The following is a 16,406-nucleotide window of genomic DNA, read 5'->3' as shown; positions in this document are numbered from 1 at the left end:
TCCATGGGGTCAAGGATCTTCACCTGTTTCGCTTTCTGTTGCATCTCAAGTGCTTAGAACAATATAAGCCATTCCAATAAATATGTTAAATGAATAACCAGCTCTGAAGTCCGACAACCTTTGTTCAGATCTTGGCTCCACTCTTTCCCAGCTTTATGACCTCAGAGCAAATCATCCCAGCCGGACAGGGTTAATAATCAATAGTACCTACCTGCACGACCTGTCAGGCTTCACTGTGGAGATTCATAAAAATGACTAGCAGTGTCTACCACAGTAGACATTCAATAAATGTGTTAAAAATTAAAATAAGTAAATAAAGGAACCTAGTGAAGGCTCCCCGTTACCTATCCGGGCTTTTATTCTTGTGGCCAATGTTTTATCCTTTGCAGTTCTCTGCTTTCCTAAATTTAGAGGCTATTTGAACCCCATCTCTCCTGTGAGGCCACCAAAAGGGAGGCTGACAGTGGAGAAGGAAGGCCTGCGGAAGGGGTACAGACACCGTTGACAGCTCCTGCCTGTCTCATTTACCTACCACCCAAAGGAGGCAGTTTGGGAGAATGACTGAGGTCAAAGGGCAGGGAATGAGGCGGACAGTGTGTGCAGACAGACATCCACGTCCTTCATACACTGCTGAGGCCATCCAGGGCCACGGCCACCACAGACCAGCCGCCTGGTTAAGGAGGTGAAAGAGGGCGGGCCTCTGCTCTGGGGTACCAAGCACCTCAAAGGCCTCCCCTGATCCCTGTCACCCCTCACTGCCAACAGCTCAATGAAGGTGGGGATCTGGATGGGCACCCGGAAAGGAAGAGGCCAAAAGGGGGTTCCCATTCTTAACCAAAGGGAGTGTGTTAGTCTGAGTCCTCCGAGAAGTAAATGTCAATACAGAATGAAGCATGCAATAAATGTATTAGGGGAAATGCCTGTGGGGGAAATCTGGAAGGGCTAGAAGAGGCTGGGGAGCCGTCAGACCCCAGTGAAGTAGAGAAGAGAGGAGGTTGGGTGGAATCATCCCAGTGTGATCGTCATCCAAGGAGCTTTTGGCAAGGCCAATGGGGAGTACTGGAGCCAGTGACCCATCAAAGGAGTCTTACATCCCCCAGGCATCCCCTTGGTATCCTGCCTTAGTGTCCCCACTGCACTCTGCCTTTGACTGTGAGAACACTGTCAGAAGTGTGGCCTCAACACCCAGGAGGTGATGGATTTCAGAGCACAGCAGCTGAGGACCTCCATCAATTACACTCCCCGGAGTTGGAGATCTGACAGGCTCATTTTCATGCTCGCCATGGGGCGGGTCTAGCAGAGTGGAGGTTAAGGACAAGAAAGGGGTAAAAGGGTTCTTGCAGAAACCTTCAAGGGCATGAAATTTCTCTGAAGGTTGCTATGAGCTTCTCACCAATCTGTGACTCAAATTTTTCTGCCGAATCAGGACACCTCCTCCTCTTTCTTGGAGGCCTCATTTGTTTCAGATTCATGCTGCAAACAAAATGAGAAAGAGAAAGAAGAAAGAAGATGATCATTCCAGAAAGGACCTATGGGTCATCTCATCTAGCCCTCTGCCACTGGGGGCCCCTGCAGGCCGGGGCCAGCAGAGTATTGCTGTGGCTATGCTGGGGGCAGTATGGACCCAGATGTAGGGAGTATATATCCCCCAGGAGAGCACAAGCACTTGACTATAGAGCTCAGATCAGACGGTTCCCACCCACCCCCAACTGGGGCTCTACACTCTGGATGGGGAGAAGAATCAACCTCTCAAGGAAACCTACAAAAGACCCTTTGCTCCAAATTCAGCCCCAGCTGCTGCCGGGTCTTTCTTGAGTTCAGCAGCATCTCCCTGCTCACAATCTTCCCCTTTCTCAGCACCCCTTCCTTCCTCTTCCTCCACATCGCCAGATGAAGCCAGCAGGAGAACGGCAGCTGCTAAGATGCTTAAGCACAAGGGCCAGATCTTCCCCAGTGGGCTTCCCCAGAGCTGCAGGGGAGCAGACAGCTGCCAAAGCAGAGAAGCGCCGAGAAAGAAAAGCTGTGTCCCAAGGCACCCCAGGGGAGGACCATGCCTTGGCAGTGCTTTGAGGAAGGAGTGGGGAGACCTGACCAGACTTCCCCTCCAGAGTGTGGTTCCCTCCTTGTCTGCTGAGCCCTGGACTGGCCTGTTCTGAAGGGTCCCCCAACCTAGTTCCCATCCCAAGATTAGAAAAACCAGCAGGATGATTTGCCTGGGGCTCCGCACTCTCGGAAAGGGCTGGGTGGGGTGCCCGCAGGACTAGGAGGTAAGGCGCTCACCAGGGTACCCATTGCCAGCTGGGTCTGCTCCATCCAGCAGGCACAGCCCCCGCCCCCTGCCCCCCCAGTCAGCGGCACCAGGGCGATGCACATGTCGAATGTTGCATCTCCATTGAGCAGAACGTCACCAGAGTCCCCAGGCCCCACTCACCAAGCACCTATTCCTTCTTCCAGTGAAACAAGATGGAGTAAGGGCAAAGGCCAGAGGCAAGGGCAGACAGGTGATGCTGTCTTCTGGAGCACTCTGACAGGACACAGTCACCTTGGGAGGCATTGAGGGCAGAGAGCAGAGAACGAGAGAGAAGATATCTGACCACAACTCACCTGGGTTCCCCATGCTTCTCACTCACAGACCACCCCCTCAAACCTGTGCCCAGAAGCCAGGCCAGGAGAACACACCTGTAGGGAGGGGCTCCGGATTCACAGTCATTGCTAAGTCTCCATGTCCATCACCCTTGGAGAAGACCTAAATCCGTTTCTAAAACTTAAATCGGACCATGGCACTCCCCTGCTTAAAATTCTTCCATAACTTTCCATCCCTCACTGGGTAAAGTCTTCAAAAAGTAGACTCGAGAACCCCAAATGACCTGGCAGCTGAGGCCCACCTCTCAGCAGCCTCTGAACCCGGGGCTGTATTAGTGCTATTGTGGTGATGAACACTTTAATCAAAACCACGAATAAATGCTTACTTTCTGAGCCTCATGCTGCATTTGGAAAGGCAGGGAACACGTAGTGCATGTAGAAGGATGTACAGCAGGTGTTGGTGCAGATGTCAGAAACACAGGACAGTGCTGGAGCTGCAATCTTGGTTTCCTCATGCTGTGTATCTTTGGGCAAGTTACCTAACCTCCCTGTGCCTCAGTTCCCTTCTATATAATGGGAGCTAAGATAGCATCTATCTCATAGGATTGTTCTGAGAGTTAAAGAGTTAATACAAGTTTTGAGGAAGGCTGGCACTCGGTAAGCAAGTGTTGGGTATTATTAAGTAACTGAGACACACAGACTTGACTTCCCGGGCTGTATTTGATTGCATCCAGCCCTAAACTTGTCCCTAAGCTGTGATCCACTGCCTCTGCTCACACAACTACAAACCCCATTTCCACCAGGTTTTCTTGTTTTTTGTTTTTGGTCATGTTCTGGAAAGGAAGCCTTTAGCTCTGCTTTTGGAGACACAGACATCCACAAGCTTTATCTTTCCCCCTCCTTAATTCACACTCAGGCTCACATATTGGTCCATCCATCTCTTGTGTTTCTTATACACGTCTGGTCATTAAACAAAGATCATGTCACTGTAGAGTTCACTTCTCATTAGTCAGCAGGAAGAACATGGAATCCTGTTCCTGAGGGCCCTGCCGCTGCTATTCCCTTTGTGTTATTACAATTACATGGATGCTCTCGCCTCCAGTGACCCGTAGATGGCACTATTACCTTCGGCTGGGCACAGCAGGACTGTGCTGCTTAGAGTAATATTTTTACTATGGGTGTGAATCTGGTCCTCCTTGCAATTCTGTAGGACGGAGTGATAGATACGATGGAATCCTGGCTTTCCAGGGATTTCCAGACCCCCTCAATAAATGTGGCCAGTAATACTAGTAATCCTATCCCTACCCCTTCCTCCCTAGGCCAGTAAATGGATAAAGACTTCAGTAAATGGATAAAGTTGCCAGATTCTTTGAACAGAGAGACAGGTGCTGGCTTCATGGAAGACAGACAGCTGCGGGCCTTATCCCCACGGAGCAGACACAGAGGATCAGTCGTGGTCTTTGGGACAGAGTGGAGGTGGCCTCTTTCCCCCAAACTGTTGCATACACCAAGCCCTGACAAGTTAGGTCCTGAGAGTCTAGAACCTCTAGAAACACCAGGGTCCCCTGTTGTGAGGCAGTTCCCAAAAACAGGAGTCAGGCGGCAGTGGGACTGCACACATCCTTGCTCCACCAAAGTTGTTCTTATCAAGGTCATGGTGAAATGACCATTTTGTTTTTCTTATAGTCTGAATGTTTACGTCCCCCAAAATTCATATGTTGAAATCCTAACCCCAGTGTTATGGTATTAGCAGGTGGGGGTTTTGGGAGGTAATTGGATCATGAGGGTGGAGCCCTCATGAATGGGATTAGTGCCCTTATAAGAAGAAACATGAGAGATGACTTCCCTCTCCACCATGTGAGGGTACAAAGAAACAACAGTTGTCTGTAAACCAGGAAGAGAGCCTTTGCAGAACCCGACTGTGCTGGTACCCTGGTCTCAGCCTCCCAAACTTCAAAACTGTGAGAAATAAATGTTTGCTGTTTAAGCTGCCCAGTCTGTGGTTTTCTGTTATAGATGCCTGAAATAAGACACTTTCCAAATCCAATAGGCACTTTCCTCTCTTTGTCTTTTCTTACCTCTTTGCACCATTCCATCCAAACCCCACCCCCTTCAAACTCCCAGTGCCCTTGGATTTTGTGGTCCCACATGCTCCTGGTTTTTTCCTATTTCCCTGGCTGCTCCTACTCAGAAATCTTCCTGAGCTCCTTTTCTTCTACCTTTCATCTCGTGTCGGTCTTCCTTGTAGGTCTAATCTTGATGCTCTTCCCTGCTCTCCACACAAATTCTCCCTGGGTAACCTTCCTTCCCTCCTCACTCCCCAATTCTCTCTCAACCTAAATCAGTCAGCCAGACTCCCCTTCACTTGCTTATCACACAGAGCCTTCAAAGGCAGTAAAACCTGAACCAGACCTCATCTGTCCACCACAGTTCCTATCCCCTCCCTGGCCCCCAAGTCTGCCCCTGTCTTTATGTCCCCAAGTCACCTAAACCAGAAACCTGAGTATCACCCTTGACTCCTAGGGCTCCTAGTTTCCTAGGGCTGCTGGGAAAAAGTACCACAAACTGGGTGGCTTAACTTAAAACAACAGAATCTTTTTCCCTCACAGTTCTGGAGCCCAGAAGTCTGAAATCAAGGTGTTGGCAGGGCCACTCCCTCCAAAGGCTATGGGGGAGGATCCTTCCTTACCTATTCCAGCATCTTGTGGCTACACGTGGTCCTCAGCTCATGGCAACATCACTTCAATCTCTGCCTCTGTCTTCTCATGGCCTTCTTCTCTGAGTCTCTGTGTGTTGTTTTCTCTTATAGAAAGACTCTCCTTGGGTTTAGGGCCCAACCTAAATCCAGGATGATCTTGTCTTGATCCTTGACTTAATTACATCTGCAAAGACCCTGTTTCCAACGAAGGTCACATGCTGAGGTCCTGGGTGGTCATGAATTTGGTGGGGACATTATTCAACTCACTAAAACTCCTCCACTTCCCTCGACAATCTAACAATTCTACCTGCTTCACACAATGGATCCACTCACTTCTCTTCATCCACACGGTCAGGCCACCACTTCCTGGATCATGGCACATGGTCCAGGTCTCCAGGCCTCCAGCCCTGCCTTCTATCCACTCCCTACACCGCAGCCAGAACAGGTCAAATCCTGCTCCTTACCTCACAACCTTCAATACACACACACACACACACACACACACACACACACACACAGTCCCTGGGAGAAAGCGCAAGCTCCTTAGCCAGGACCCCACTCCCTCTGTAAACTGCTTTTGCCTTCCTCTCTGCCTTAGCCTATAACAACTAACTGTCCACCTGCTCTGTACTTCTCTTCCGCAGGCTCCAAGCTTAACTGGACCAAACACGCTCACGCTGCCCATGCCCAGGTCTCTGCACGTGATGTTCCCTGTGGCTGAAACGCCTCTTAGCCTTCCAGACTAACCTCACTGCCCGCCTTCACCACCTCACTGGCTCCTCCAAGTCTCAGTTTGGATGCGAATTCCTCTTAGATGTTCCTGATCCTCGTCACGGAAGATTCCCCTTGGGGCTCTCCCAGCTCCCCAGGCCACCCTCAGCACAGCCCTGGTCCTACTGTACCACGTGTGTTTCCTCAGGCACTGGGTCATGTTCACCACGCAGCTTCTGCCCCTGGCTCAGAACTGGATGCAACAACAAATAACACACTGTGAGTGCCCAGCCTATGTCAGGTGCTGTCCTCAGCATTTTACTTGCTTTAACTCATTTACTCTTCATAACAGCCCTGTGAAGTGGTTAGTATTATTCCCATTTTTTAGATGTAGAAACAGGTGCAGAGAAAGGGGGTAACTTATTCAAAGTAACAAAGCTAGGGACTTCCCTGGTGGTCCAGTGGTTAAGACTTCGCCTTCCAATGTAGGGGGTGTGAGTTCTATCCCTGGTCGGTGAGCTAAGATCCCACATGCCTCGGGGCCCAAAAACCAAAACATAAAACAGAAGCAATATTGTAACAAATTCAATAAAGACTTTAAAAATGGTCCACATCAGAGCTTCCCAGGGCAGTGGTTATGAATCCGCCTGCCAATGCAGGGGACACGGGTTCGAGCCCTGGTCCAGAAAGATCCCACATGCTGCAGAGCAACTAAGCCCGTGCACCACAACGACTGATCCTGCGCTCTATAGCCCGTGAGCCACAGCTACTGAAGCCCACGCGCTTAGAGCCTGTGCTCCGCAACAAGAGAAGCCACCGCAAAGAGAAGCCCGTGCACCACAAGGAAGAGTAGCCCCCACTCACCGTAACTAGAGAAAGCCTGAGTGCAGCAACGAAGACCCAATGCAGCCAAAAATAAATGTAAATAAAATAACTAAATTTTATTTATAATAAAATAATACATTTACTATTTTAAAAATAAATTATAAATATAAATAAATAAATTATAAAATATTTTTAAATTAAATAAATAATAAATTTAATATTTTTATTTATTTATTTATTCTTTTAGGTCCACATCAAAAAATCTTTAAAAAAAAAAAGCTATTAAGTGACAAATCCAGTATTCCAACACAGGCAGTCTCGCTCCAGAGTCTACTCTTAATCATTATGCTATAGTCAAATATTTATGGAAATAATTAATTAGTGACTTCATTAGTTAATTCATTAATGTAAAATGGAGACACCAAGCTCCCTAAACATGTATCAAACAAACAGAGTATGTGGAGTTCATTTGCAAGCTGATTAAAGCAAGCTACCTATAGAAAGACACATATGAGATAACACAAAAGATGTGAACAGTGACTAGATACTTGATGATGTTAAGAATTAGTACTAATAGTAGTTATAATTATTGTGGTTTTTCTAAAGAGTTCTTACTTCTTAGAGATACATACTGAAGTATTTACAGTAGAAATTATATAATATCTGGGATTTGCTTTAAAACAATTTGAGGAAAAACCATAGGGGTGTAGATCAAATAAGATTGGTCAATTGTTGACGCTGGGTAATGGGTGCATGGGTGAGGACATTATACTATTTTCTCTACTTTTGTATTTGCTCAAAAATGCAGAAAAAAAGGCTAAAATAAAAGAGTGCCCAGCACAGTACACGAGGCAGCCACAGTCAACCAGTCAGAGTTAAAATTATAAATCAGCCTTCTCTGGGTGGGAGTGTGGTAATCCTGGGAAGGAGGCTGTGAACCAGGAAAGAACCCAGGGGTCTGGTTAGGGCCAAAAGCCTGACCTTTAGAACCTGGCTATTTTTATAGAATGCATTTTTCCTTCCTTCTTTCTTTTTTTCTTTCTTTCATTTTCTTTTTTTTGGTATATATATATATATATACTTTTTATTTTTATAAGGGAAGGATCTCTTCTTTTTTATTTTTTAAATAATTTTTATTGGAGTATAGTTGATTTACAATGTTGTGTTAGTTTCAGGTGTACAGCAAAGTGAATCAGTTATACATATACATATATCCACTCCTTTCTAGATTCTATTCCCATATAGGCCATTACAGAGTAATGAGTAGAGTTCCCTGTGCTATACAGTAGGTTCTTACTAGTTATCTATTTTATATATGGTAGTATGTATATGTCAGTCCCAATCTCCCAATTATCCCTCCACCCCTTTTTCTTTCTTTCTTTTTCTTTCTTTCTTTCTCTCCTTCCTTCCTTCCTTCCTTTCTTCCTTCCTTCTTTCTTTCTTTCTTCCTCTTTCTTTCTTCCTTCCTTCCTTCCTCCCTCCCTCCCTCCCTCCCTCTCTCTCTCTCTTTCTTTTAATATTTATTTATTTATTTTGCTGCACCAGGTCTTAGTTGTGGCACGAGGGATCTTCATTGGGGCATGAGTGATCTTTTTTTTTTTTTTTAAATTGAGGCATGCAGACCTAGTTGCATTATGCAAACTCACTGTTGTGACATGTATGCAGGATCTAGTTCCCTGACCAGGGATCAAACCCAGGCCCCAGGCACTGGGAGCGCGGAATCTTACCCACTGGACCACTAGGGAAGTCTCTCCTTCCTGTCTTTCTTTTCTTCTCTTTTCTTTTCTTTTCTTTCCTTTTTTTTTTTTTTTTTTTTTTTTGTCTTTTTGTTGTTTTTGTTGTTGTTATTCTCCTTCAACCTTTGGTAGATTTCTTTTATGAAAATTCGAACTTCTTTCAGCTGTAATTAGTGGAACCAAGGAAAGTTGAGTTGGTTTGCCAAATGTTGAGACCTCCAGTTCCATGTCCAGATGTCTTCTCCTACTAGCTCCCAGCCTGCTGGCAAACCTGGGCTTTCCCTCAAAGCAGGAGACTGGGAGAACCCTCTCTGGGGAATCTGACCAGCCCAGGAGCAATATCTTCAAGGTGATGAAACTGATAGATTTCTCTGAAGTTTTTAAGAGGAGTTTTGGAGAGTTGACAGGTTGAATATTTTAAAGTACATAGAGAACTAAACAAACAAAAAAGAGAAAGCAATTATTAATTTTTAAATAGTACAGGGAAGGAAAATACACATTGTGACTCAGCTGTGAATAATTTTTACTTATTCATATTAATATAAATACTTAATTAATGTGCCATATGTTATTTACTGGTTTTCAATGTCCATTTCTATTCCTGCTATGTTCTCCCCTATGTTGCTGGGAGTGAAAGCTAGAAACTATATGTCCAGATTTGCATAAAGCTTGGGATCTGACTGTAGTTTTAGATCTGCCACAGAGACATGATTTTTAATGTTTGGCCTATCAATAATTTAGAAGTGTGCTGAAACCCCCAATAGGGATGATGAATTTGCACACTTCTTCCTGTAATTCCATCAGTTTTTTTCTCTATCACCAGAAGCTATGTTATTAAGTGCATACATGTTTAGAACTGTTATATCTTCTTGGTGAATGTTTTTGTCATTTTCAGTGTCCCTCTCTATCCCTAATGATGCTTGTTGTCTAAAAGTCCTTTTGGTAGGATATTAATATGGCCACACCAGCTGTTCGTTGTTTGCCTGATATATCATTTTCCATTTCTTTACTTTCAGTTTGTCTGTGTCTTTATGCTTTAGGTGTGTCTGGGGTTTTTTTCTTTTTTTGTTGAAGTCTAGTTGATGTACAATATTACATAACTTACAGGTATACAACATAGTGATTCACAATTTTTAAGTGTTATATTCCATTAATAGTTACTACAAAATACTGGCTATATTCCCTGTGTGGTACAATCCTTGTAGCTTATTTATTTTATACATAATATGGTAATTCCCTAGATGTCCAGTGGTTAGGACTCTGCATTTCCACTACAGGGGGCATGGGTTTGATTCCAGTCAGGGAACCAAGATCCCACAAGCCACACAGCATAGCCAAAAATAAAATAAAATAAAGTAAAAAATAAAAATATTTTATACATAAGAGTTTGTACCTCTTAATCCCCTATCTATATCTTGCCCCTCTCCCATTCCCTCTCCCGACTGGTAATCACTAGTTTGTTCTCTATAAGGTGTATCTGTTTTAAAAAACATATAGTTAGGTTTGTTTCTCCTTTTTTGAATTGTTTCTCCAAAAGTGTTTTCAGTATAGGTCATTCTACAGCATATACTGAGAAAAATATTTATTATGCCCTGATATATATTTTTTTTAATATTTATTTATTTATTTTTGGCTGCATTAGCTCTTCGTTGCTGAGCCCGGGCTTTCTTTAGTTGTGTCGAGCGGGGGTTGCTCTTCCTTGAGGTGCACGGGCTTCTCATTGTGATGGTTTCTCCTGTTGCGGAGCACGGGCTCTAGGCGTGCGGGCTTCAGTAGTTGCAGCACATGGGGTCAGTAGTTGTGGCACACAGGTTTAGTTGCTCCGTGGCATGTGGGATCTTCCCGGACCAGGGCTTGAACCCGTGTCCTCTGCATTGGCAGGTGGATTCTTAACCACTGTGCCACCAGGGAAGCCCATGCCCTGATACTTGAATGACAATCTGCCTACATATAAAATTCTAATTTCAAAGTTCTTTCCCTTGGACTTTCCTGGTGGTCCAGTCGTTACAGCTCTGCACTCCCAATGCAGGGGACCCAGGTTCTATCCCTGGTCAGGAAACTAGATCCCACATGCATGCCACGAGGAAGTGCCCACATGCCGCAGCTAAGACCCAGCGCAGCCAAATTAATTAATTAATTTAAAAAATTCTTTCCCTTCAATATTTTAGGAATACTGCTTGATTGTTTGTATCTGGTGTTACTATTGAGAAATCTAATGTCAACCTGACTTGTTTGGAGATCATCTGCTCTTACTCTGTGGAAGCTTTCAGAATTTTCTGTCTTTATATTCCTAAATTTCACTATAACGTATCTAGGACTGAGTTCTTCCTTAACACTCCTGCTGTTACTCCAGGGATACTCTGTAAACACTTTCAAACTGAGGTTGTTCATCTTTTTAACATTTGAAGAAACATTTCTATTAGTTTTTCAAAGATTTCCTCTTCTGCATATTTAGTTTTCTCTCTATGACTCCTGTTGTCTGGATCCTGGCACTTGTATTTCTACTGCCACACCTCTTTTATTCCAAATTTCCTATTTATCCCTCACAGCTTCCTTCTAGGAGGCTTTCTTAATTTGATCTTCCAACTCACTCATTGTTTGTCAGCTGTGACTGTTCTACTATTTATCCCATCTCTTGTGTTCTTTGTTTCAATTATTCTATTGTTCACGCTTAATATTTCCTCTTGCTTTTTTACAATTCTTTATTCTTACTTCATGTTACTAATATCTTCCCTTGTCTCCTTAAGTATATTTATCAAGCTTATTTTGAATTATTGGTTGTCCATCTATTATAATTCTTCAAAAGATGTATTGTCTCATTTGTTATTTTCTTTTAAGATAGTTGTTCTCCTCAGGTTGTTTTGGCCTGTGAGCTCATGTTCCCCACAGAATTCCAACTACTCCATCTGATAGTGAGTGTGAGGGAAGGACTGTTGCTCAGACCCTAGACCTTGTCAGCCCTGTGAGCACAAAAAGAAGGAGTGGGGTGAGCCCTGAGTTCTGAGCACCAGAACCACAGGTAATCACACCTGTTTTCTATCACTCCACCAGGCAACTTCTCAAGTCAAGCCTTGAACTTCAGACCCCATGGAGAAGCAGCATTGGGCAGAGGTGGTCTCCCTGGAGACCCGGGGGTATGAAGGAGGAGAAATAGAGGATAAATGCAGCAGTCCAGTCAGTGGCCAATGATTTTCCCAATTACCCCAGCAAGGGCTGTGTTCTGCCCTAATAGTACCCCCATGGACAGCTGCCCAAGACTTATGGGCCATTTTTAAAGACCAAGGGAGCAAACAATGGTGTCCCAAAGCAACAGGGTGGGGGCAGAGCAAATGGAAATTAAAATAATAGTCTGCCCAGGACTTTCCTGGTGGCACAGTGCTTAAGAATCCACCTGCCAATGCAGGGGACACGGGTTCCATCCCTGGTCTGGAAGATCCCACATGCCGCAGGGCAACTAAGCCCGTGCGCCACAACTACTGAGCCTGCTCGCAGCAATGAAGACCCAACGCAGCCAAAAATAAACAGTCTGCCCAAAGTTAAACTGACACCTCCACCTCTTTGAAGCTTTTTTTTTTTAATTTATTTTATTTATTTATTATTTTTTTGGCTGTGCCGGGTCTTAGTTGCGGCACGAGAGATCTTCGTTGTGGCATGCAGGCTCATTTGTTGCAGCATGCAGGATCTTTTAGTTGTGGTATGCAGGCTCATAGTTGAGGCATGCATGTGGGATCTAGTTCCCTGATCAGGGATCGAACCCAGTCCCTCTGCATTGGGAGCATGGAGTCTTACCCACTGGGATACCAGGGAAGTCCTTCTTTGAAGCTTTTTAATGGCAGGGTTTGAAGGAGCAGTTCCAGGTTCACTTCAAAAATCACAGTCCTGTCCTTGGCTACAGGGGGAATGCTTTCAGTGTTCCTCCAGTAAGCTCATGGCAGCTCTACACGTACTGATACAGAACCATCTTCAAAATATGATAAGTGAACAAGCAGGGTACAAAACAGTACGGTATGATGCCGTTTATGTAAAGACAGTGGATGTGTGGGTGTGTGTGCATTTACCTGTATATGTACAGGACACCCCTGGAAGGCTACACAAGAAACTAACACTACTGAATGCCTCTGAGAAGAATGCCTGAGTGACTAAAGACTGGGGTAGGGAATTTAAGCTGTTACGCTTTTTTGTAACTCTTGATTTTTAAACATGATTTTTTTAAGTTGATAAATATCTCAAGCAGTGTCTTACCTTCAGGTTCCAGGGACCCCTCCCAGCTTGCAACTAATGTCTCAATGAATACAACACTTCCCAGGTCATCTCTTTTTTTTTTGGCCATGCCGCACAGCTTGCGGGATCTCAGTTCCCCGACCAGGGACTGAACCCAGGCCACAGCAGTGAAAGCGCGGAGTCCTAACCACTGGATCACCAGGGAATTCCCAACACTGCCCATGTCATCTCAGCCTGTTGCAACTCTCCTATTTTTCACTAGCCATCAAAAACACCACATCTTTCATTAAGCCTTCTCTGAACACCACAAGAAGATTGTCTCTCTCCTTCGAACTCTCAGCTCCCTTTGGAGTCAACTGTTTTAAGGTCCTGGTCACTCTGTACTACCTGTTAGTTACCTGCATATCTGTCATGCCACTGCTCATTCATTCATTTGGCCTTGAGGAATATTAGCATTCCATTTTATCCTGAAATGGTCCCAGTATCCAAAACACCACAAATTCCTAGTGGCATCCTCCAGGCCCAGTTTAGATGATTTTCACTCACACAAGCCACACATTTCCCCATATCAACGTCCCCTGGTAGCCCCTGTCCTGGTCAGGGTCTACCACATCCTAGGCCAGTGACCTAAGGACCACCAGGATTCCACATTCAGATAAACCAATGAATGAATGGCCATGGGCCATTTCCTCCAATTTTGGACATACAACAAAACTGAACCACAGAAACCAATAGTCCAAGGTGGCCAGATTTATGGATGACAGCAGCAGCCTCTGACTCCCCTCTGTGGCCGATCTTCTGGACAACAGTCCTTAGCTAGGGAAGTCCTTCCCACAAGACAGAAGAGGGGTCTGGGAAAGGCCTGTCCTCCTGATCCTTAGGGGGACCAACCTTCCCCTGACATATTTCATATTCCTGTTGTCATGTTTTATTTGTTCAGTTAAAGATAATTATTGTCCTCTTAAGTTGGCAAACACAGTAAAGAACTGTCACCCCGTGGTCTTGAAGGACCTAATCTCCCACATTGTGCCAAGAAGCTCAGGAAAGAGACAGGTGCTGCTTGGAACAGAGCAGACCCAGATGCATACCTCAAAACTGCTACCCACCATCCCTCTTCCCAGAGCCCTCCTGCATAGGAAAAGTCCACCGGATGGGCTCCAATAGATGCTACCAAGCTTTGCTCAGGTGCAACCTCTTGGTGACCCCTAACCCTCCTAGCACCAAGCTTGTACCTTATACCCAGAATTATTCTCCTATACGTCATCCTGCATCATTTGCTCCTATGTCTGTCTCCCCTCCTAGACACCCCAAATGGCCTCTAGTCACTAAGAGGAGGAGGGCGGTGACGTCAGGCCACAGGGAGGCCTGCGGTAGGGGCTGCCATTGTTCACTACATTAAAGTGGGTGTTTTCATCATCCTTGGACCCTCAGTCCTCGGGACGTACCTCAGGAATGAACATAAGACGCCCCTTGCCCCGGCCACAGTTCTCTGGGCTCCCGGTCCTAACGGCCCTCGGTCCCGCCCGCTTCCTACCCCTCAGGAAGGACCGGGGTTGGGCGAGTGCACTCAGGTAAACCAGAGAAATGACACACGTGACCAGCTGCTCGGCCTCTGTCCGAGACATTTCCCTCGCCCCCCACCACTACCCGGGACCCTGGGCGTGGACGGGAGTCACGGGGAACCCAGAGGGCCGGCGCCCACAACCAAGAGCGCATGCGCAGGGAACTGGCAGCTGGGCGAAACCCCCTCTTCGCTGTAAGTCCTTGACTAGCAGGGAGCGGCACGAGGCCGCTTCCCTAAAGGTGGAGACAAGTTAGCGGCGTCCGGCTGGAGGACCGGCTGACACCCGGCTGCCGCGGCGGGAGAAGGAGAGAAAGGGCCGCCCCCTCGCCTCGCGGTAAAATTAGCGGAACGACAGGGACGGGGTAGTAGTGCGCATGCGTGGCGCACGTCCCGCGGTCCCTGACCCCCGGGACGGAGTAGTTACAAGCTCGCCCCGCTGTCACTAACGAATGACATGGGTGGGGTCCTGTGGTGCAGAGGTGAAGGAAACGGGCTTTGCCCTGAAACTGAGCGAATTTCAGTCTCACTGTTCACTGTGTAACTTTGGGCAAGTTACCGAACCTGCCTGAGCCTTGGCTTCCCCGTGTAGTAAATGAGGGTAGTAGAACCCATCTCTTTGGGTCATTATGGATCTCAGAAGCTCACGACAAGTGCTTAATAAATGTTAGCCCTTATCAGCACTTTTCTTATTGCATCGTAACTGCCTCTCTGCGCATCTGTCTCCTCCCCCCTCCCCGTTCCCCGCCACTAGACCCACCACAGGTGCTCACACTGTGAGCTCCCCTGGGGAGATAACACGAGTCAGTCATCTTGGTATTACCTGGCCCAGCACCAGCCCTTATACAAAAATAACTGCTCAGGAAGTGAGTGAGAAGCCAAGCAGCTGAGTTGGGATGAGGTTATGGGGGTTCCACATAGGGCCCTACAGAATACTGCCCAGACCTCAGTCCAAATCAGACACTCAGACCCTCAGACTCCAGCCCCACAGAGCTCTGCTCTATCTAGGCAGCCTGGCCTCCCTACTGTGCGAAAGGAAGTACTGTCTCCCAGTCCCCAGTGGTCCATTTAGACCACACTGGCTGTTTAGTCCACCTGAGAGTGCTTTGCCTGCACCTGGGTCTCCATACATTTCCATCTCTGGCTCCACCTAACTCTACCTGTGCTTGTGTCTGTCACAGGCTGTGGATTCCAAAAGGAGGAAGAGGGAGTACCATCTCTAATTTCTAACTCAACTGCCAGAAGTTGGTATATATAATTAGCCCTCCTCAGCTCTCTGCCAAAGAAAGCAAGTTGGAAGCTCAACCCAGCTGCTTCAGTCTGCAGCCTGTGAAAATTCTACTCTTCACTGCACAATCCCACTCAGGCCCCGATGGGTAGGATCTCCCCCAGAGAGCCTGGGCTAACCTCCCTGGGGGACTGCTGGGAAAGGAAACATGTCCTCTTCCGGAAGAGATGGCTGTGGAGAGAGAGGTCCTGGGGACCCTCCCCTGGACAATTTCATGAGGCTGGCCTGAGGCCAGGAGCCCTGGGCACTGGCTCTCTTGGCTCACAGGCAGGTCCACCTCTAACCCATGCAACACCTCTCTGAAAATGAGCTTAGGCTGGTTTTCAGTTCCCATTTACCTTCTGAGCCAGGCGGCCTTGTACACAAACTGCCCAGCTACATGGCAGAAAACTGCATCCTGCCAATCCACATGGAGAGGAGAAATTCAGACTGTGAATATGTCTGTGATCAGCCAGATGGCGACTTTTCCACCTCCACGCTCCAGGGCCATGGAGCGGGGGAGGGAGGAGGGGAAGACAGTCCTTGTTCCTATGAAAATATAACACTTCTTACTCCCATCAGTGGACCCACAACTCCACATGGCTCCCTCCAGAGCCTCTGACTCTGGACCTGATGGAGTCTACAGGGCAGTTTCAGGAAGCTTGTCAGGGGGCCTCTTCCCCAACTGCCTGGCATATCCTGGCCAAGATGGTTGACCACTCCTCTGTGCTCAGCTCTATCTCCTGGGCACCACCTTCTACGCCTCTTCACATTTCCAAAACCAGGAGCACTTCTCAGTGATGC

Source organism: Pseudorca crassidens, chromosome 14 (genome assembly GCF_039906515.1).
Source record: "Pseudorca crassidens isolate mPseCra1 chromosome 14, mPseCra1.hap1, whole genome shotgun sequence".
Classification (NCBI taxonomy): Eukaryota; Metazoa; Chordata; class Mammalia; order Artiodactyla; family Delphinidae; genus Pseudorca; species Pseudorca crassidens.
Note: the sequence above shows the minus strand (reverse complement) of the source record.